This window comes from Dendrobates tinctorius, unplaced genomic scaffold, assembly GCF_039654945.1.
Source record: "Dendrobates tinctorius isolate UK_male_01 unplaced genomic scaffold, ASM3965494v1 ptg000103l, whole genome shotgun sequence".
Lineage (NCBI taxonomy): Eukaryota > Metazoa > Chordata > Amphibia > Anura > Dendrobatidae > Dendrobates > Dendrobates tinctorius.
Genome location: NW_027361771.1, coordinates 36920216 through 36943083, shown reverse-complemented (window position 1 = coordinate 36943083; position 22868 = coordinate 36920216). Strand labels below are relative to the sequence as shown.

Genomic DNA, 22868 nt, shown 5'->3' with positions numbered 1-22868 from the left:
AGCAAAATAGAATCTTATAGCTTACCATAATGTTAGTTATGGAATCCCCACATGTATTCAGGCTGTCTAGCAGCTGCAAATCATGCAGCTGCGGCGACACAAATTAAATCTCTGAGCACGCCAAAATACTCGGAGATCACCCGAGCATGCTCGGGAAATCTCGAGTAATGAGCATACTTGCACATTACTAATCTGAATATATTCATCAGCAGCGCATCCACTGACACATCACCCGGATCCTGTGCCACTCTTTTTTTATGGTCCTGTTTCTTGCAGCAGCTGATATCAACATGTTGCTTAGGTGCAACTTCATCAGGTGAGAAGATTCCTTTTTTCTCTGCACCTTATTGTGTTATCAGTTAAGACCCTATTGCATTGTTTTTCCTAGTTTCCCATATCTACTTCCAACTCCATCCTGTGATATCTATAAGCTCCCCAGCCTGTCCTGTCATGTCCATATACTACCAGTCCCTCCTGTGATGTTCCTATGCCCTCAGCCTGTCCTGTGTTCAAAATTTACTGCACCAAGCTCTTTTCAAAATTCATCACACATGATTGATTCCAGACCAACACAGACTTGGAAAAGCCATTGTGGGTCGCCCTCCCAGGGCCGTGGGGTACTCGGTACCAGGCCGGTATCAGTGGGTTGTGTCACAGCAGCAGTGACCCGGTCCGTGGCCCTGGGCGCCCAAGTAATGGGGAAATTGTGTATGGTGGAATAGTTCGTGACGCCACCTGTGGTGTTCGGCAAGTGGGATGTTAGGCCGACGCTGCATGCAGATCCTCTGGGGCTGGTGATGGGTTGCAGCTAAGATGGTGAAGCTCCCCACAGGTGGAGCTGTAGCCCCAGGGCAGTGTAGTTGTAGGGGAAGAGGAGAGGCGCAGGCGGTGTAGAAGCTGGTACCCCGATGTAGCAGTGCTGAGTGTGTTGGCACAAGAATCAATGGAGGACACCAGGGCTTGTAGTTCCAAAGCTTTACTCACAGTCTGTAGTACACACACAGGTGCCGGCCTCTGTGCCATGTCCTCCGGGTCAGGGACTCAGCAAACCTGCAGGCAAGATGGAAAGCTCCCTTCCAACGCTCCGCCAACATGTGCCTTTCTGAACGTCTCCTCTTATAGCGCCTTTTGGCGTGAAGATCTCCTAGTACTGAGCTACACTGGAGTTCCTCCTAACTGATGTTCCCAAGAACTCTACTTGTACGGCAGACAGCTGTAGCCTGCTTCGGGGACTCCTTACTCCTGAGTCCCGGTTCTCTATCCGTGTTGCTGTTGTGCCCCAAGTCTTAGATGGGAGTAGTGCATTTACAGCCCACTACTCCACCGGTGTCTGCTGCAGAACCATTAGCGTCCATACAACCTCGGGGACTGTGCACCGGCCTTGCGCTTAGAACTTCTAGGCAGGGTTCTCTCCTAACCCACGTCCTCTGTGTTCTCTTATTCTCCTACGTTCCGTACTTGTCTTTCTCTCCTATGGAAGCTCAGGCTTCAGTTCAGTGTCTGTCTCCTTCCTTCCTTTCCCGTGCCAGCAGACCCTGGTCACTCAGGCCTGCTGCAGCACTCCTTCCTCCATCCCTCTCTCAGGGATCTTCTTTCCTCACTCCTTTCTGTGTGACTGACTACTCACTGACTGACTGACGACTGACCTCAATCCTAAATCTTCCCACTCTTTTATGTATTCTCAACTCCACCCACCTCCCATCACATTTCATGTTCCAAGCAGGGAGCCACCAAAGGTGCTCTGCTACTCTCTAAACAAGAGCCGCAATGTGGCTTTGCTGAACTACCCTGTTGTGTGGGGTGTGAGTGTTGGAGCGTGGTCAGGAGTTCCCACCTTACCTGGATGGTGGGGCACCACACCTTAGGAGAAGGTGCAGTACCTCTTTGGCATCTGAGCCTCAGGGGCGCCACAATTGCGAATCGTAACATCAATACCACCTAACATCACACGTCTCACCAACGAGAAGGTAATTAATTGTTTGACCATTAAGAGAATAAATTTCAAATTGATCATTTTTTATGACTCACGAATGCTGGTATAAATATCCAAATGGCCCAAGGCAGAAAAAAGATTCCCCACCCCTGCATTAATGTATAACCACCATTCAGTTGGTCTGTGGACATCGGAGCAAGCGTATAATTTTCTATGCCTTAATTTTCACTACCTTGGCCTATTGTTAGTCTGACCATTTTCCTGGACTTCGGACATCTTGATTCAGTTTGATATCTTTAATCTCTTGCACCATTTCAGGCACAGCCTAGGCCTAGACCATTGTTTGGTGCCTTCATTTATTCATAAGCAAATCATAACTATCTATATCTTTTGCCTTAGACTTTCACCGCATTAATGGGGGAAATATTCTTACTGTTACCTATTGAACATTCTCTAGTCGGGATACTTCTCGCATCTCATTGGTCGAATATGTCTATTTATGTAGCTCTCATTGCTGTAGTGTTCAACCATTAACCTCCAAGGGTTATTTGGTACCTATGCTTCCTGTTCATGCATATTGGTGAATTTACTTTCAGTAAATCTATGGTGTCTACTTATATGTGGAGTGTGAAATTCTATTTTCTATATGCCCTCATTAAGCAAACTGACCTCTAAAGTTGCTATGGTGCATTGTGTACTGTACGAGCGTATTTTGTGATGTTTTCGGTATTTTTTCTATTTTGGCTTAGGGTGCTTTCACATTGTTTTCATCAGGACACTCGGTGGACCAATTGGGTAATACGTCCGAATCACCCGCAAAACCGGATTCGGACAACGTATGCGGCCATGGGGCTACATACTGTAATGGTGCCGAAAGAGCGAACGTACGCTCTGACGTGCATCATTTTCGGGAGCGTTCACCAACTGGAGGCAGACACTCGGATGTACTAGACTGCACGTGAGAGTCCGCATCAAAGAAACACGTAAGAGCGCATGTTCACTCTGCCGGCACCATTACAGTACAGTCTTTGGCCCTGTCAGCCCACACACCCAAATCCTGTGTAGCAGTAGGTTCGGACATATACCCCGACAGGACCACCAAGCATGTGCCTAAACGTAATGTGAGAGGGGCCTTATTACACATGGTGTCCTGTTAACATATTGTCCTTGACAGGGCTGCCTTTAAGTAAAGGGTTGCAGGTAAGTATATATATATATATATATATATATATATATATACATAAATGAAAGAAAAAACGCGGATGGCACTGCTGTTATATCCTCAGCTGGTGTGCGGCTTTCGTAGCGCTGATAACTGGCAGCTTCGGGTGCTGGACCTGAGAACTCACAATGCTCTGCATATCCAAGTAGAAATGAGTTCGCACTCAACGAGCTGGTGAAGATATTGCTTGATTTATTGGCACATGTTACACATGTCAGGCCGGGGGAGTGACATCAGGAGTGCAGAGGGAACTGACAATCGTTTCGCGCTATCCAAGCGCTTCGCTTATTTATATGTATAAATAGATGTGTGGTTAGTACAAAGAGCTGGCTCATGTCTTCTTCATTCCAAAAACAGTACTGAGGACTAGGGGGCACTCATTACGGGTGGAAGAAAGGCACTAAATTAACTCCACTAATTGTACATTTTATCACTAAATTACCTATAACCCACAATGTTATGTGTACTGAGGAAATTTTTCCGCCCTTTTTTAAAAGCTGTTATAGAGTCTGCCATTACTACCTCTTGTGGTCCGTCATTCCACAGTCTGACTGCTCTAACTGTAAAGAACCCTTTCCTATTTAGTTGCCGAAATCGCCTATCTTTCACCCATAATGAGTACCGCCTGGTTCTTAGTATGGTGACTGCATTATACTCTATTGAGGACTATCATGAGCATTATACCATGTGTTCTATATAGGGGCTGCATTATATTCTATCGAGGACTATGGGGTGCATTGTACTATATGGGTTCTGCATTATACTTTATTGGGGACTATGGTGTGCATTATACTATATGTACTATATGGGGACTGCATTATACTCTTGTCGAGGACTATGGGGTGCATTACGCTGTATGTAGGACTATGGGGAGTGCATTATACTGTATGAAGGACTATAGGGTGCATTATACTATATGAATGACTATCGGGAGGGCATTATTCTATATGGAGGACTATGGGGCATATTATACTCTATGAATCCTTCTCCCTAAATTTTCAGATGGCCTTACCAATTTAATGCCAAATTTCAAAGCTGGATGCACAGGGTGGGCCATGTATATGGATACACCTAAATAAAATGGGAATGGTTGGTGATATCAACTTCCTGTTTGTGACACATTAGTATATTGGAGAAGGAAAACTTTTCAAGATGGGTGGTGACCATGGCAGCCATTTTGAAGTTGGCCATTTTGGATCCAACTTAATTTTTTCCAGTGGGAAAAGGGTCATTTGGCACATGAAACTTATTGAGAATTTCACAAGAAAAACAATGGTGTGTTTGTATTTAACATAACTTTATTCTTTCATGAGTAATTTACAATTTTCTCTTTGTTTACAGCCATTGACATGTTGCAGAGGTTAACACGTGAGGAGCGGACAGAAATTGTGTTGATGTCTGGTGAACACAGTACCCGGGTCATTGCAGCAGATTTCAATGCAAGACACCCTATGCAAGAAAACTGTCACCATTCCCATTTTTTTTAAAAATCCTTTTTATTGAGTTTTCAAAGAAAGACACATGAGTACAAAAATCAAACATAAGTAGTACATCTCAAAAGTGCCTTTACAAATACCCGTTTAATATGAACAATCCAGAATTGCTGGTAGAAATTGCCAAATAACACAACAGTGTAACCCCCCCTCTTCCCCCTACCCTCCAATTTACTCATGTGATGCTTTCATAATCATAAATGAACTTTACACCTCTCGACCTGGTTCTCCCTCTACTTTCCTTCCCCCTGGTTCATGACCATGGGTCTACCCCTAATCTCAAGCCACACAACGTGCCCCGCAAGTCTTCTGGGTTGCACCAGGATGTGTTCCGGAAGGGTGAGACCAGAGCAATGATGTCCTCTCTGGAAAACTGTTGCAAAATAAAATCCTTCCATTTTGAGAAAAATGTTGTCGTCTTACTGTCTTTGTCGCTTTCTGCTTCTATTTTCTCTAGAGTCATCACCATCTTTAGTTCCACCAGCAGCTGGCGGAGACCCGGTATACTCCCATCCAACCATTGTCTTAAAATAAGTCTTTTGTACAGGATTGCAACTGTGTGCAATAGCTGAGTGTTTGACTTGGTCAGCCTTAAATCAGTGCTCTTATGAAAAATCCATAGCATTTTGTCTAGTGGGAAGTGTATGCTCATCAGGCCTCCCGCCCAATTTTTAATTTCCTCCCACTGAGTGTGTACGAGACCACATTCCCATATACCGTGAAACATGTCTGTCTTGGGGGTGTCACATTTTGGGCAAGCCTGCCGCCTCTCCTTATGAGTTTGTGTGACCGGTAAATTGAAGCCTAGTATGGCTCTATGTATCATTCGGAAGTGAGTATCCCTCCATCTTTCATTACTTACATACTTGCGCAGCTCATTCCACCCAGACAGAATCAATTCCCCTACTCCCATTTCCTGCAGTCTAGTTTCCCAGCCCTTGAACAGCTCTTGTGGACCCGAAGGCAGTAGGGTTCTCCCCATGGTCCAGTAAATAGTTGAGATATTCACTTCAGATGTATGTCTTGAAAGAAGATTGCCGAGTTCGAAAGAATAACACTCTTTATGTATGTCTCGTAATTTGGAGGATAAATGGTGTCGCAGCTGAACATATTGCAAGATGTGAGAAGGGTCAAGTCCCCACCTGAGAAAAATCTCGTCTGCCGTCATCCATCTATTTTCTTGAATCTGCATCAGGTCCCCCATAGTTCTAACTCCTTTTTCACTCCAGATTTGAAACAGAGCATTATCTTTTCCCTGACTAAAGTCAGGGTGTCCCCATGGTGTCAAATATTTAGATATCCTCCATGACATGCCTAGTTTGTATCTTATGGCCTTCCAAGCCGCCCTAGTGTCCCGAAAGATCACTGAATTTCTCACCTTCGGGTCTAATGTCGTGCTTGAGGAGTGCAAGATCGCTGTGAGGTCCAGGGGTGGGCTGGGCCGGGTGGCAGAGGGGCAAGTGCCCCCCGGGCCTGTCTCCCCAGCAGCAGATGCGGGCCGCCCATCTTCCTGCTGCCTGATGGCTTTTGGCACTGTAAATGAATTGTAGAGACGCCCACAGTGCACACTGTGCGGCCGTGTCTTCTGATCTCCCCTCAGCAGCGCTGGCCTGGATGCTTCCTTCCTCCTGGGGGACTGGAGAGCAGCTTGAGAGAACTCAGAGAAGAGCTCTGCAGGAGGCAGGAGATCAAGGATGGATCCTGCGTCTCGTGTCTGCAGTCGCTCTGAAGCACAGTGAGTGTGATGTTTTATTACACCCTTTGAACTTTCATGCAACTCCTGCAGATCACGCTGTCAGTGGAGTGTTCGGCTCCAGCGTCACCCCACCCGCTCAAGCTGCAGCAGTAACTCTCAGTCAGGGTCAGACACCAGTATACAGTCATCCTGATCCTGCACTGACTGCTCCTGAGCCTGGCTCCAAGACACCATATATTACGGTATATAGAAGAATTCCATCCATTATTATGTGAGGTCCAGGTGTAATCAGTACATATAACACTGTAGGCATGTGCACATAGTATAGTACAGTGGTGGCGAACCTATGGCACGCTTGCCAGAGGGGGCACACAGAGCCCTACTGGTGGGCACGTGTGCCATCTCCTCAAAACTAGCGACCCCACCACTCTCCACAGCCCTCTCGTAATCTCCCGGACCCTCATCACTAACGCCGGCGCTGCAGCCACTCTCCTCTGCACTCTCCCATCAGGCCGCACGCCATTCCATCAGTTTGCTCACGTGCTCATGACGGGGATGGCACGCAGGCTGAGAAGAGTGGCGGTGGCACTATTGCTGAGATGGCGCGCGTGCCCACAGGTAGGACTGATAGATGAAGAGATCAGATCAGCGTTGGAACAGGCAGAGGTGAGTAGTTGTTTTTTTTTAATGCAAGGCCATTATACAGTATGGAGCAGTATATGGGGCCATTATACTGTATGCATCATCATGTGGAGCCATTATACAGTATGGAGCAGTATATGGGGCCATTATGTTGTATGCAGCATCATGTGGGGCCATTATACAGTATACAGCATCATGTGGAGCCATTATACAGTATGGAGCATCATGTGGAGCCATTATACAGTATGGAGCAGTATATGGGGCCATTATGTTGTATGCAGCATCATGTGGAGCCATTATACAGTATGGAGCATCATATGTGGCCATTATACAGTATGGAGCATTATGTGTGGCCATTATACAGTATGGAGCATAATGTGTGGCCATTATACAGTATAGAGCATTAAGTGTGGCCATTATACAGTATGGAGCATCATATGTGGCTATTATACAGTATTGAGCATCATATGTGGCCATTATACAGTATGGAGCATCATATGTAGCCATTATACAGTATGGAGCATCATATGTGGCCATTATACAGTATGGAGCATCATATGTGGCCATTATACAGTATGGAGCATCATGTTGGGCCATTATACAGTATGGAGCATCATATGTGGCCATTATACAGTATGGAGCATCATATGTGGCAATTTTACTTTTGAATAAAAATCCTATCCTTTCTCAAGAAAAGACATCCAGTGCAGTCATTGGTTAGTATCTTAGGCTTGAAGTGCAGGGCTTACAAGCTCCTTGCTATAGCGCGCTAATGTAGGAGTTGTTTTGTAATCTAAAACCTCAGCATTCCGGTTATATTGCCGTGTTGGCACTTTGTGATAAATAAGTGGGTTTTAGATTGCAGTTTGGGCACTCGGTCTCTAAAATGTTCGCCATCACTGGTATAGCACATCAGTACACACATTAGTGTATGACTGCGATGTAATAAATTGTGTTAGACATCAGATGACTCACGTCTGTAGTCACAGTATATCATACACTAGACTTGGGCAAAGTGCAGCCTAAGGGTATGTTTCCACGGGCCGGAATCCTTCAGGATTTGCTGTGTACAGCCGCAGCGTCTAATCCGCAGCATCCAGATGTTACAGCATAGTGGAAGGGATTTTATGAAATCCCGTCTCCACTATGCGTGCACAGCCGCATCTGGCGGCCCAGCATAACCAGACATGCGTCGTGTCTTTATAGACCACAGCATGTCTATTTTGCGGAGACGCTCTGCTGCATCTAAAGCACAGGGATTCTGTCCCATGGAAACATACCCTAAGGGCTGAAAACGGTGGTCCACGGGCTACACTTCTATGCCCTCCCAGGCCTGCATCCCTCAGGATGTAGACAGCGGTGAATACATTGGTGAAGCAATCAATAGAAATACTTGGCACTCAGGAAGTTGCAGTGAAAGAAAGCAAATTATGTTTGGCAATCCTTATTATTATTGACGCTTTGGTCCTACATATGGGCTTTCATCAAAAATGACTGCCTTTTAAGATAAGGATGTTTAGACCGCATGTAGCTGCGCGTTATAATGCAACACTTGTCACTAGCTAATGTTGCAATACCACGCGCTGCTACACACGGTATAAAAATCCTTATCTCAAGACGCAGTCAGTTCTGATGAAAGCCCGTATGTAGGACCAAAAGTCAACAATAATAAGGATTTCCAAATGAAATTTGCTTTCTTTGACTGCAAATTCCTGAGTGCCAAGTTTTTGCATTGCATCTCACAACAAGGAGTGCCGTATATCTTTTCAACACAATACATTGATGGAGGGCAGAGCCAACGCCACTTCTTCCACCAATCAATGTGTGCAATAGACAGTAAACGTGATGATGTCACTTCAAAGCGTCTGCTGTGCAAAGACTCAAGGGGAATGCAAGCAAGATGAGTGTGTTTATTTTTTTTATGTGTATAAGATGTTCGCCTATATATACAGTTGTGGCCAAAAGTATTGACACCCCTGCAGTTCTGTCAGATAATACTCAGTTTCTTCCTGAAAATGATTGCAAACACAAATTCTTTGGTATTATTATCTTCATTTAATTTGTCTTAAATGAAAAAACACAAAAGAGAATGAAGCAAAAAGCACAACATTGATCATTTCACACAAAACTCCAAAAATGGGCCAGACAAAAGTATTGGCACCCTCAGCCTAATACTTGGTTGCACAACCTTTAGCCAAAATAACTGCGACCAACCACTTCCGGTAACCATCAATGAGCTGGGAAAGCCATCCAGTCTGGCCTATACTTTTCCTACTGGGTCAGTCCCTCGATCCTTGTTCACATTCACGTCACTTGGCAAGTGAAAAGGTTTTAAATACTAGAGTAGGACTGTCCCACAAGGGTTGCCGTGACGGGGCGGGATGGCTTGTACATTATTTTGATCAAAAATATGTTTACTAAATACCCTTATTATTATTACCTTTATGCATTATTTGCAGTTTATTTTTTTACATTTTATTTCTGGATATTTGTGCTTTTTGCTTTTTGTTTTCTCTGGTTAATGGTCATATGTTTATATGCACTTACATTGTGCATACACATTAATTTACTTTCTCAGTTCAGACTCCAGTTTTTTTTTTATTCACAGTCTGTTGTGCATACAGGTGCTCGCATCCATGCTGTGTCCTCCAGGTCCGGGGCCCAGCCAACTTCCAGGCAAGATGAAGTACTCCCTTCCAACACTCCGCCAACATATGTGCCTTTTCTGAACGTCTCCCTTTTGCGCCTATAGTGAAGTACTCTCAGTACTGAATTACACTGGAGTTCCTCCTGTCAGATGTTCCTATGAACTCTACTTGTACGGCAGACAGCTGTAGCCTGCTTTGCTTTGGTGACTCCTTGCTACTAAGTCCCGGCTCACTCTCGTTGCTGTTGTGCCCCCAAGTCTGGTGTGGGAGTAAATGGTGACAACGTCTATTCCTCCAGTGTCTGCTGCAGGACCATTAGTATCCATACAACCTCGGGGACCGGACCCCGGCCTTGCGCTGTGAACTTGGGAAGGGTTCTGCTCTAACCCTAATCCTTAGTCCTCCTCTCCTTACGTTCCGTACTAATCCTTCCTTCTTATGGAGAGAGTCAGGCTTTCCATCAATGTTCCTCTCCTGTGCCAGCGGACCCAGGTCACTGAGGTCGGTTGCAGCACTTCCTTCATCCATCCCACTCAGGGGATCTTCACTCTTCCACTGATTCTGTCAGACTGACCAAATCCTAAACTCTTCCCGCTCTTTTGGTGCCAACTAACTCCACCCGCCTCCCAGCACGCTTCGTGTTCCAAGCAGGGAGCCACCAAAGGGTGCTTTGCTACACTACTATATTGTGTGGGATGCAGGTGTTGGAGTGTGGTCAGGTGTCTCCACCTTACCTGAATGGTGTGGTACCACACCTCAGGAGGAGGTGCAGTACCTCTGCGGCGACTGAACCTTCAGGGACGCCACATTAGCCTATGGATCCTCATTGGGGGCCTCACTCTCACACTCCATAGACTTATATTGTAAAATCCACTTAGGCTATGTGCACACGTAGATTTTGGTCCTGCAGATTTTTCCACGCGGATTTGTAAAAATCCACAGGTAAATTTCAGGTCAAAAGGCCTGCAGTTTATCACCTCTACAATGGAGGAGATGATAAACCGCAGCGGAATCCACAGAAAGAATTGACATGTCAATTCTTTCTGTGGATTAGAAACCGCAGCAAAACCGCGTGGAAAATTCTGCAGCATGTGCACAGCGGTTTCCATTTTACGTAGAGTAAAATGGTACTGTACAATGCAGCAGATTTTGCTGCGGACCCGCAGGGCCAGAAAAGCTGCGGATCCGCAGCAAAATCTGCAACGTGTGCACATAGCCTTATGGGTCACATAGAACTCAGCGTGACCTGGAGAGTTTGAATAGCAGTCAGGTGACTTAGAAGAGAAGCGGAGCAAACGCTAGACACAGGAGAAGACGGCCATTAGTGAGTATATCACCACACTGATGCTGCAATAAGGGGGTATATTAACACACTGAGACTACACTAAACTAAAATTTACACAGGTTTAGAGAAATTAGTTAATGGCGGCTTCTTCAGCTGGACTGTTTTGTCTGTTTCACAATGGAGGTGAGTAGATATGAATCAATTCTATGAGGACAACATGTAATTTCCAAGCCACATGCTTTTTTTTCCAATACTGATTTCTGGACTCTAGAAAAATTTCTGCAGTCAGTCTGTGTGTTACGGCAGCTTACTGAATCGTGATAGAGCGCTGTGCACACACTGTCATGATTCCTTTGTATTCCCAGCGTAGTGATGTCAAGTATGAGTTTGCATAGCTATGGTCACGTGCACTGCCATCTAGAGTCTCAAACACCTCTCTGAGTAGCTCACTGATAGAAATGGATGAGAATATAGTCGGCATTTGACCACAAATATCCCATCATTACTCCGGCTTTATCTTTTTATAGCCTTGTAACCTCTACTCCCTTTATGAATCAGCCACAGGTAAACACAGTAACGATGGGCCGCCGGTAATGGGTCACTGCTGTGTGCTTGCCCCCCAGGCCAAAATTTGCCAGCCAGCTCCTGGTGAGGTCCCAGGGCTTACACCAGTCCAACTCCAATGTGTAGTCTGAGTGTCTGCTAGTGTGTCTTAGCCAGTCAAGAATGTGTCTGGCAATGCAGGCCAGTTTGTACCCTCTGATGTTGGGCAGTGCTATCCCCCCTCATCCCTCGATAGCATCAATATACGTTTGCTGATTCTACTTTTTCTTTCTCTCCATAGAAAATCAGAAAAGGCTTTGTTGAGCTTATTTATATCTACATATCTTAATAGGAGGGGCAATGTTTGCAGGGGATACAGTAGATGGGAAAAGCTGATCATCTTGATCAGATAGTTCCTTCCCAAGAGCGACAGTGGCAGGTCTTTCCACCTTTTTAGTTCCTGTATTATTTTATTTATAATGGGGGCACAGTTAAGTCTATAGATATCTCTTGAGTCTTTCCCAAAATGATCCCCAAATATTTTATCGCCTTGCTTGCTATTGGTATGCCATGTATTGAAGCATGTCCCCGTTCTAATTGGTCAATTCCTTAAGGCCGATGAGTAAGAAACATAGCCTCGCACTTAGTTTTATTAAGTCTAAACTCCGATATCTCTCCGAAGATATCCAACTCCCTCATTAAGCCATGAAGGTCTCTACTTGGGTCTGCCATATAAAGAATAATATCGTCCGCAAAGAAACTAGATTTTATCTCTCTTTCGCCCACTTTAATCCCTTGGAAGCTTGGGCCCGCATTGATAAACCTGGCAAGCGGCTCAATGGCTAGATTAAACAATAGCGGCGAAAGGGGGCAGCCCTGTCTCATACTTCTCCCTAATGATATTATGTCTGACAAAAACCCCGCTGTATGAACTCTGGCTTTGGGATTAGTATATATCGAGGACAGGAGGTTTCTGAATCCTCCCTGCACACCAAACTTATCCAGCACCTGCTCCAGCCATGGCCACCCCACACTATCAAATGCTTTTTCTGCATCTAGCATGACCATGGCTGGAGCTCCTCCCCGATGGTCTCCCAGCCTCACTGCCTCCAGCACCATCATTGAACGTCTTATGTTTCCTACCGCCGATTTCCCCCTCACAAATTCCCGCTTGTTCAGGTCCCAATAGTTTAGGAAGAATCCCTGCCAGTCTGTCTGCCATAATTTTTGCCACAATTTTTAAATCCTGGTTGATCAAAGAGATAGGGCAAAAGTTGGCTGGGTTATCAGTGGGTTTATTGCCCTTTGGGATGAGTTTAATATAGGCTGTGTTCATGTGATCAGAAATGGCTTGGCCTCTCAGGAAATCATTGTATAGATTTTTCAAATGCGGGTCGATCTGGTCCTTCAAAATGTTATAGAGGCTGGCGTCAAACCCGTCCGGCCCAGGGGCTTTATGAATATTTAGATCCCCAATAACTCTAGAAATCTCTTGCTCCGTTATTTCCCTGTTTAACTCAAATAAATCAGTTTCAGAGATCAACGGGAGTTCCACACCCTCCAGCCATCTCCTTCCCTGCACCTGATCAGACCGTCGGGGTTCATATAGAGAAGCGTAGAACCTCCCCAAAATGCTGTTTATTTCTCGCGGGTCAGTCGTTATGGAGTCATCTTGTCTTTTGAGTGCTGCTATTTGAGTCCCTGGACATCTATCTTTGGCTAGGTTAGCCATCATGCATCCAGCTTTGTCACCAAACCTGTGGAGCTCGGCATCCCTCAATGACTTCCCCAACTTCTCCTTCTTTCTGGCCCACGTGTCAAATTCTGACTTCACTTCCAACCAAGCTCTTTTATTGACCTCAACGGGGTGCCTTTGAAACTTATTGTACGCTTGTCTAACAGAGTTACTTGTCTTTAAATATTGGTCGGTCACTCTCCTCTTTATCACTAAAGTGTGTGCTATTATTTTACCTCTGAGAGCGGCTTTAGCCGTCTCCCAGAGTAGTGTGTGATCCATTGTGGATTGATGGTTGTGATGCAAATACTCTGACCACCACTTTCCCAACAGTCTGTCTTTGTCTTTTTTTAAGAAATGAGGGAACCTCCATATTATGTCCGAGCCTTTTGGGTGCATATCAAATAAGGTCAGGGCAACTGGAGCATGATCTGAAAAGACCAGATCACCTATCTCGGCCTCCTTAACCTTTGCAGTTAGGCTCTCGTTAACCAGGAACATGTCAATACGGGACCATGAATTGTGCGGGTGTGAATAGTGGGTGTATTGCCGTTCGACCGGATGATGTTGTCTCCACACATCCCTGGTCATTAGATCAGTTGCAAAATTGCACAGAGGAGAGTTTCATAGAATCATAGAATCATAGAATCGTAGAGCTGGAAGGGACCTCCTGGGCCATCTGGTCCAACCACCTGCTCAAAGCAGGATTCGCTAAATCATCCCAGTCAGATGTCTGTCCAGCCTCTGTTTGAAGACTTCCATTGAAGGAGAACTCACCACTTCTCGTGGCAGCCTGTTCCACTCATTGATCACTCTAACTGTCAAAAAGTTTTTTCTAATATCTAATCTCTGTCTCCTCCCATTCAGTTTCATCCCATTGCTTCTAGTCTTTCCTTGTGCAAATGAGAATAAAGTTGATCCTTCTACAATGTGACAGCCCTTAAGATATTTGTAGACAGCTATTAAGTCTCCTCTCAGTCTTCTCTTTTGCAAACTAAACATTCCCAAATCCTGCAACCTTTCCTCATAAGACAGGGTTTGCAGACCGGTCACCATTCTGGTCGCTCTTTTCTGAACTTGCTCCAGTTTGTTGATGTCTTTTTTAAAATGTGGTGCCCAAAACTGGACACAATATTCCAGATGAGGTCTGACCCAAGAGGAGTAGAGGGAAATAATGACTTCACGTGATCTAGACTGTATGCTTCTGTTAATACATCCTAGAATTGCATTTGCCTTTTTTGCTGCTGCATCACACTGTTGACTCATATTCAGTCTGTGATCTATTAGTATACCCAAGTCTTTTTCACATGTGCTGTCACTTAGCCCTATTCCTCCCATTCTATATATGCTTTTTTCATTTTTATTGCCCAGATGTAGTACTTTGCATTTCTCCCTGTTAAAAACCATTCTGTTAGTTGCTGCCCACTTCTCCAGTTTATTTAAATCTTTTTGAATCCTCTCTCTCTCTTCTCTTGTATTAGCTATCCCTCCTAGCTTTGTGTCATCAGCAAATTTTATCAGTTTACCCTCAATTCCTTCATCTAAATCATTGATAAAGATGTTGAACAATACAGGGCCCAGGACAGAGCCCTGTGGTACCCCACTTGAGACATTCTTCCAACTGGATGTGCAGCCATTTACGACCACTCTTTGGGTCCGATCACTAAGCCAGTTATGAATCCACCTAACAGTTGCCTTGTCCATTCCATACTTAATCATTTTTTCAATAAGGATTGTATGAGAGACTTTGTCAAATGCTTTGCTGAAGTCAAGATATACTATATCTACAGCATTTCTTTGATCCACCCAATCAGTGATACCGTCATAGAAGGAAATTAAGTTAGTCTGACATGACTTATTAGTTACAAACCCATGCTGACTCTGTTTAATCACTTCATTCTTATCCAGGTATTGACATACATGTTGTTTAATAATTTGTTCAAAGATCTTTCCTGGTATAGAAGTCAGACTCACCGGCCTATAGTTTCCTGGGTCCACCTTCTTCCCCTTTTTGAAGATAGGAACAACATTTGCTCTTCTCCAGTCTTCTGGCACTTCTCCTGTTCTCCAAGAATTTTCAAAGATTATGGAGAGGGGTTCAAAAATTTCTTCTGCTATCTCCTTCAGTACTCTGGGGTGTAATTCATCTGGACCTGGAGACTTGAATTCATTTAGGTTCTATTCCCTTAATAGGACAGTGAATAACAGTTGATGTTGCATTTCCTTTCTGAGAGAAAACAGATGCAAAATAGGAATTTAAAAGTTCAGCCTTCTCAACATCCTGTCTTACCATTTCATCATTTTCATCCTGTAAAAATCCTATAGCATCTTTGACTTTTCTTTTACTTTTGACATATCCCCAAAATCCTTTATTATTGCTTTTGACATCTCTTGCAAGCCTCAGCTCATTTTCAGCTTTAGCTAATCTGATTTGTGCCCTGCAGGTTCTGCAGACAGCATTATATTCTTCTTTAGATATGCCTCCCTCTTTCCATTTTATAAACATTTTTTTCTTCCTTTTTAGCATGTGCTTAAGTTCTGTGTTCATCCATCCTGGTTTCCTTAAATGCTTCCTATTCTTCCCTCTTTTCGGAATTGTTAACAACTGTGCTTTGAGAATTTCATTTTTCAAGATTTCCCATCCTTCCTGGACATTTTTGTCTTTAAGGATATCCAGCCATTGGATCCCTCCAATTCTCTTTCTGAATCCCTTAAAATCTGCCTTTCTGAAATCTAACCTTGACGTCTGAGTCTTCACAGGTCTTCCGCCTCTAGTTATCCAAAATTCTAAAATAGCATGGTCGCTACCTCCTAGGGTCCCAGCCACTTTTACCTCCTCAACCATTTCCTCCCTGTTTATAAGGATTAGATCCAAGGTAGCAGTTCCCCTTGTTTTCTCCCCTACCTTTTGGAAGATAAAGTTGTCAGCAAGAGAGGATAAGAATTTCCTTGACCTGTTAGTATTGCCTGAGAGAGATTCCCAACAAATGTCTGGATAGTTGAAATCTCCCATGACAACTATGTCATATTTTTTGGAGAACTTGGCCATCTGATGCATAAAGAGTTCATCCATATCTTCGGCTTGCACAGGCGGCCTGTAGTAAATGCCTACAATGGTGTCCTTTCCATTGTTCTGTCCTTGTATTCTTACCCAAACAGTTTCCACAGAACTCCCAGTCTCTGAAGCTTCAATATCTGTGCAGATATACGCGTTTCGAACATACAATGCAACACCCCCTCCTCGTTTATCAAGTCTGTTTCTTGAAAATAAGTTGTATCCTTCTAGTCTTGTATTCCAATCATGTGTATTGTCCCACCAAGTTTCAGTGATTCCAATGACATCATATTTCTTTTCCTGTGTTAGTAGTTCCAATTCTCCTTGTTTGTTGCCCATGCTTTGTGCATTAGTATAGAAACATTTTAGTTTGTGATTGGTTTCTCTTTCTCCAATATTTTTATTAATTAGATTCTTTCGTCTTTGTTCTTCCTTTCCACTTCTAATAGCAGAGTTCTCAATAGCATTTGTCAGGTGTATGGTTTTTTCTGGTCTTTTGCTTCCCTTCCCATGTTGTTCTAGTTTAAAGCTCTCCTTACAAGTGTAGCAAGGCGACTTCCAAATGCGACTTTCCCCTCCCCGTAGTAGAGCTACTTCCACCCCTCCCACTTTTCGATCTGTCCTCCGAATCCAGCATTACCTCATTCATTTCTCCTCCAATTATCAAGTTATGTGCGCCAGAAGTCATAATTGAGGTGCAAAGGGTTTGGAAAAACACATCCCTGGCCGAGTTGGGGGCATAAACATTATGGATGTCTAATATTCCGCTAGGAGTTTCTAAGACTACTCTGACATGTCTTCCTTGATCATCATGTGGGTACTTTACCAGTTTGTGTGGAAGTGTTTTGTTGACCAGAATGATCACCCCCGCCTGCCTTCCCTTGGCTCCCGACCCATAAACCTCTCCCACCCAAAGTCTGTGCATGCGGAACATGTCATGTTGACGCAAATGTATCTCCTGGAGCAGGACTATGTCACCACGTAATCTTTTCAGGTGCCTGAGTATCAAGGATCTTTTTTCCGGGGTCTTGAGACCCTTAACATTCCATGTTATGATCTTAACCATTCGTGGTAACCATGTGGCTCAATAACAAGCGATCTGTCTGTGTAAAAAGTATTGGGCGGGATAGCCAAAGTCCGCCCTCAGGAGTGTTATGAGAAGTGAACCAAATCTTGACGAAAGCATCTAAAGTGTTACAGCACATATCAAGCCAAACCCAACTAGTCCCCGAACTGAATACCCCAACATGGGAAACATTTTCAACATTCCCTTCCCCACCCATCACTTCCCTTCCCCCCCTTGCCATGTATATCACTAGTACTTCCATTTTTTCCAACATGGCCCTCCACCACCTTCTCCTCAACCTGGCCAACTTGACATAATTGCAGTACCGGTTGCATATAAAGAAAAAGAAAAACTTTGGAAATATAAAGACATAAAAATTGGGAACGGATTGTACTCTATCAACTTACATCTACGTGTCTGGATGAACATGCTGCAGCAATTCTCAAAAGTTCCTGAGACCTTCTTCACTTTCGAGTAATCACGCAGCGATCTAACGTACAACATCAACCGACACCATCAATGAGATCCTCCTGTCTGGAGATTTGTCCTTGTAGAAAAGCCTTCCTAGTGAAGCTCTCATGTCTTCAGGCGGTCTGAGCGGTTGCCGCTTTCCTCGCTTTCTCTTTCATCGTCGCGACGTCCATTGAGAGATCTCGTGGGAGATGACATGAACTCCCTCGTGGCTTTGCTGGAGTCCCTCCAAATTTTAAAGGAGCCATCGTGTGCCTCGTTTTGAGGACAGCAGGGTAAAGTAGCTGGAACTGGATGCCTTTCTTGTAGAGGAGGCTACAGTCCTCACTGAAGGCCCTGAGTTTTTTAGTGACTTCTGATGAAAAATCCTCAAAGATGACAACCTTATGTCCTTGGAGCATGAGTGGCTGTCGCCTGGCCCTAAAAAGGCGCAGAATTTTGTCCTTTTCCTTGAAATCCAGATAGGCGCGTGTCTCTGGCCATGCTCCCTCCAGGCGGGCCCACCCTGTTTGCTCTTCCCACCTTGCACTTATCTTGTATTCCTAGGGCTGTTGGCAGTTCTTGTTCAAAAATGACATTGAGTTGCTGATATGTGATAGATTCGGGTAGCCCCACTAGCCGCAGGTTATTTCTTCGGAACCTGTTTTCTAGGTCCTCAAATTTGTCCCTCAGCCATGTGCCTTGTTTTCAGACACTTCCAGCTCCTGTTCAAGCTGAATTGTCCTATCTTCCTTATCTGACACCCTCTGCTCCAAGTGGTCCAGCCTGCTGGCATGTTGCGCTGTTATTTCGTGGATCTAGTGTCTTTTACTGCTTCCTTCACTGCGGATTTTATATCTCCCGTGAGGTATCCTGCCACTTCTCTTGCCAACTCCCTGCGGTCTCCCTGTATAAGTGTCCCTGTCACCGGACCTTCCCCGCTCTATGATTCCGGCCGGCGGTCTCTTTTGGGGCTTATGCGGGTTCCCCCTGTCTCTCCCCGTTCTGACCTGGGTGTTTTCAGCTGCGCCTCCGGGTTTCCCTTGCTCCTGAGCTTCCTGCTCTGTGGCGCTACTGCAGCCGCCGCCATCTTGGGGATCTCTCCTGCCGTCCCACGTGCTCCTGTGGCTCTGCTCTCGCCGCCCGTGCTTCGGAGCCAGCGGTCCACGGTGCCTCCGGTATGCGGTGATGTCGGCGGTCACCTTTCCTGTGAGTAGAGCGCGCCGGTGGTCTATTTAAGTCACTCAATGTCACGCTGAAGCATGGAGCACCCTCACCCCGCTGCAGCCACACTGGCACCGGAACCACCATTCCCATTTTATTTACAGTTGTGGCCAAAAGTATTGACACCCCTGCAATTCTGTCAGATAATACTCAGTTTCTTCCTGAAAATGATTGCAAACACAATTTCTTTGGTATTATTATCTTCATTTAATTTGTCTTAAATGAAAAAACATAAAAGAGAATGAAGCAAAAAGCAAAACATTGATCATTTCACACAAAACTCCAAAAATGGGCCAGACAAAAGTATTGGCACCCTCAGCCTAATACTTGGTTGCACAACCTTTAGACAAAATAACTGCGACCAACCACTTCCGGTAACCATCAATGAGTTTCTTACAATGCTCTGCTGGAATTTTAGACCATTCTAAAATTTAGAAATTCCCACACAGCTTTTACCATAAAGTGAGACTAGGGACTTTTTTTTTTAAGTGGCGGAGGAATACAGTGCGGAAGGATACCTACCTTCCGTCATTGGATTCCTGCAGCCCGTAGAGAGCGGCAGCATCAGCTGATGCTGCAGTTCTCTACCCAAGATCGTTGTGGGACACACTCGTGGACTGCTTCGGATCATGGGTGAGTATTTTTGTGGTTTGTTATGTTAATATTTATTCCATAGACGACAATGGCTTCGGGGAACAATGTGACAAGTATTGGTAAGTATGTTACTCTATGTTATATGTACTGTATGTCTATGTATGTATTGTATGAATGTATTGTATGTAGCATGCATGTAGTATGTATGTAGCATGTATGTAGTATGTATGTAGTATATATGTGGTATGTATATAGCTTGTAGTATGTATGTAGCATGCATGTAGTATGTATGTAGTATGTATGTAGTATGTATGTAGCATGTAGCATGTATGTAGCATGCATGTAGTATATATGTGGTATGTATGTAGCATGTAGTATGTATGTAGCATGCATGTAGTATGTATGTAGTATGTATGTAGCATGTAGTATGTATGTAGCATGCATGTAGTATATATGTAGTATGTATGTAGCATGTAGTATGTATGTAGCATGTAGTATGTATGTAGCATGCATGTAGTATATATGTAGTATGTATGTAGCATGTAGTATGTATGTAGCATGCATGTAGTATATATGTAGTATGTATGTAGCATGTAGTATGTAGCATGCATGTAGCATGTAGTATGTATGTAAAATGCATGTAGTATGTACGTAGCATGCATGCAGTATGTATGTAGCATGCATGTAGTATGTATGTAGCATGCATGCAGTATGTATGTAGCATGCATGTAGTATATATGTAGTATGTATGTAGTATGTATGTAGTATATATGTAGCATGTAGTATGTATGTAGCATGCATGTAGTATGTATGTAGTATGTATGTAGCATGTAGTATGTATGTAGCATGCATGTAGTATGTATGTAGCATGCATGCAGTATGTATGTAGCATGCATGTAGTATATATGTAGTATGTATGTAGTATGTATGTAGTATATATGTAGCATGTAGTATGCATGTAGCATGCATGTAGTATGTATGTAGTATGTATGTAGCATGTAGTATGTATGTAGCATGCATGTAGTATATATGTAGTATGTATGTAGCATGTAGTATGTATGTAGCATGTAGTATGTATGTAGCATGCATGTAGTATGTATGTAGTATGTATGTAGCATGTAGTATGTATGTAGCATGCATGTAGTATGTATGTAGCATGCATGCAGTATGTATGTAGCATGCATGTAGTATATATGTAGTATGTATGTAGTATGTATGTAGCATGTAGTATGTATGTAGTATGTATGTAGCATGTAGCATGTATGTATGTAGCATGTAGCATGTATGTAGCATGCATGTAGTATATATGTAGTATGTATGTAGCATGTAGCATGTATGTAGCATGCATGTAGTATATATGTAGTATGTATGTAGCATGTATGTAGCATGCATGTAGTATATATGTACTATGTATGTAGCATGTAGTATGTATGTAGCATGCATGTAGTATGTATGTATGTAGTATTTTTTTTTTTTTTTTTTTAACATTTAACACATTAGCCGGATGATGGGACTACTACTGTCCCATCATTGGCTAATGTGTCAATCACTGTCATGGTAGCAGGCATCGCCCGATGGGACTTGTAGTCCCATCGGACGATGCCTGCACAGACCCCCGGATATCAGCACAGCCCCCCGGCAGGCCGGCACAGCCCCCCGGCAGGCCGGTACAGACCCCCACAGGGTGCACAGACCCCGGGCAATCCGCACAGCCCACCGGCAGGCCGGCACAGACCCCCGGCAGGCCGGCAGAGACCTCCGGAAGGCCCGTACAGACCTCCGAGAGGCTGTACAAGGGCAGAAAAGGGTTTTTCCAATTCCGATACCGGAAGTATCATAGACTTAAATGGGACTTCCGGTATCGGCATCGGCGATACCGATACTTTTTTTAAAGATCGGCCGATCCATTCCGATCCGATATTTTGAAGTATCGGACGGTATCGCTCAACTCTAGCTGTAAACAAAGAGACACTTGTAAATAACTCAGGAAAGAATAAAGTTATGTTAAAACCAAGCACACCATTGTTTTTCTTGTGAAATTCTCAATGAGTTTGATGTGTCACATGACCCTCTTCCCATTGGAAAAATAAAGTTGGATCCAAAATGGCCGACTTCAAAATGGCCGCCATGGTCACCACCCATCATGAAAAGTTTTCCCCTTCCCATATACTAATGTGCCACAAACAGGAAGTTGATATCACCAACCATTCCCATTTTATTTAGTTGTATCCATATACATGGCCCACCCTATACTTTCATCTAAGCCAGATTACCACATTTTATGCAGAAGCCTCCCTTTTGTAAGGAGAAAAATCAATGACCCAACCAGTGCCCCCATTAAATGGGAAGCCCAAAAATATTTTGTAGAATGCATTTTTATTTCTCATGGCGCTAGAAGGAAGGGAGAGAGCTCTGAAAAATGCAGACTCATTCTCTCAAAAAGCACAATCAAACTGATGTCATCAAGGCTGATGTTTCAAATGTTCAAGTATTACAAATGTTAAATCATAAATCCTTATGCATTCAATAAATGTTATTTTTCATATGGAAGCAAATATTGCTCTACAGAGCTCTTCATACTCGACAATCTTTTCATATTGTGACCATTAGGTCAGATCCAATACATATCCCACGTCACTGTTATGGGCTCACCTGATGTGGTGGATTCTAAGCCTCAGATCAGGGTGGACAACTGTAAGGAGATGGACATATTACCTTGTTCCCCCTTGAAGATATCACTGCTGTGTATAAAGTGATATGTAATCTGAATACTGTCCTGTGACTTGTGTACATATTGTGTCATGTGAAGTGTAACATGTTTGATTATGAAATGTGATAATGGAAGGTATTACAATGTGTAGTGATTTCGTGCATGATAGATGTAGGTTAGGACTTAGGACATAAGGTAGTGTTGTAGGAATATGGACCGGGCCAGTGGTTCTTCTCCTGTGCCGATCACGGAACCATAGGGACTATCACCATTGTGGCAGGGGGGAAGGCATTCAGATCTGGACCAACCATTGCTCTAGACTGAAGGGGATGTGACTGAGATAAAAGGGGCTGTGCGCGGCAATCAGAGAGACTTGGCGGGAAGTCAGAGTACGCAGCAGGAGAGTTAACTCTCTCTCCGTGAGACGATTCCTGGATACCGTTCCTCATTGCCGTACATTGACGCACACCTCCTCTGACCGTGAGCGCATTGACTTCGTGTCCACACCTCCTTCTGAGACAGAATTGACCATGCGTGCTGTTCCGCAGACGAACATGGGCGCGTAGCCTACC

The 22868-nt window shown here is 44.1% G+C and overlaps 1 protein-coding gene across 2 annotated transcripts in view; it reads right to left on the bottom strand.

Moving 5' to 3' along the window:
- The window catches only part of SLC43A3 (solute carrier family 43 member 3), a 137280-nt gene extending 114822 nt beyond the window's left edge, over nucleotides 1-22458 (bottom strand). The window contains exon 1 of one of the 2 annotated variants that reach the window (XM_073588213.1): nucleotides 22239-22458. The gene's annotated coding sequence lies outside the window, so the exon portion shown is untranslated. The remainder of the gene's footprint in view (nucleotides 1-22238) is intronic. The other variant, XM_073588210.1, reaches the window with a different exon arrangement.
- Between the last annotated feature and the right edge of the window lie 410 nt (nucleotides 22459-22868).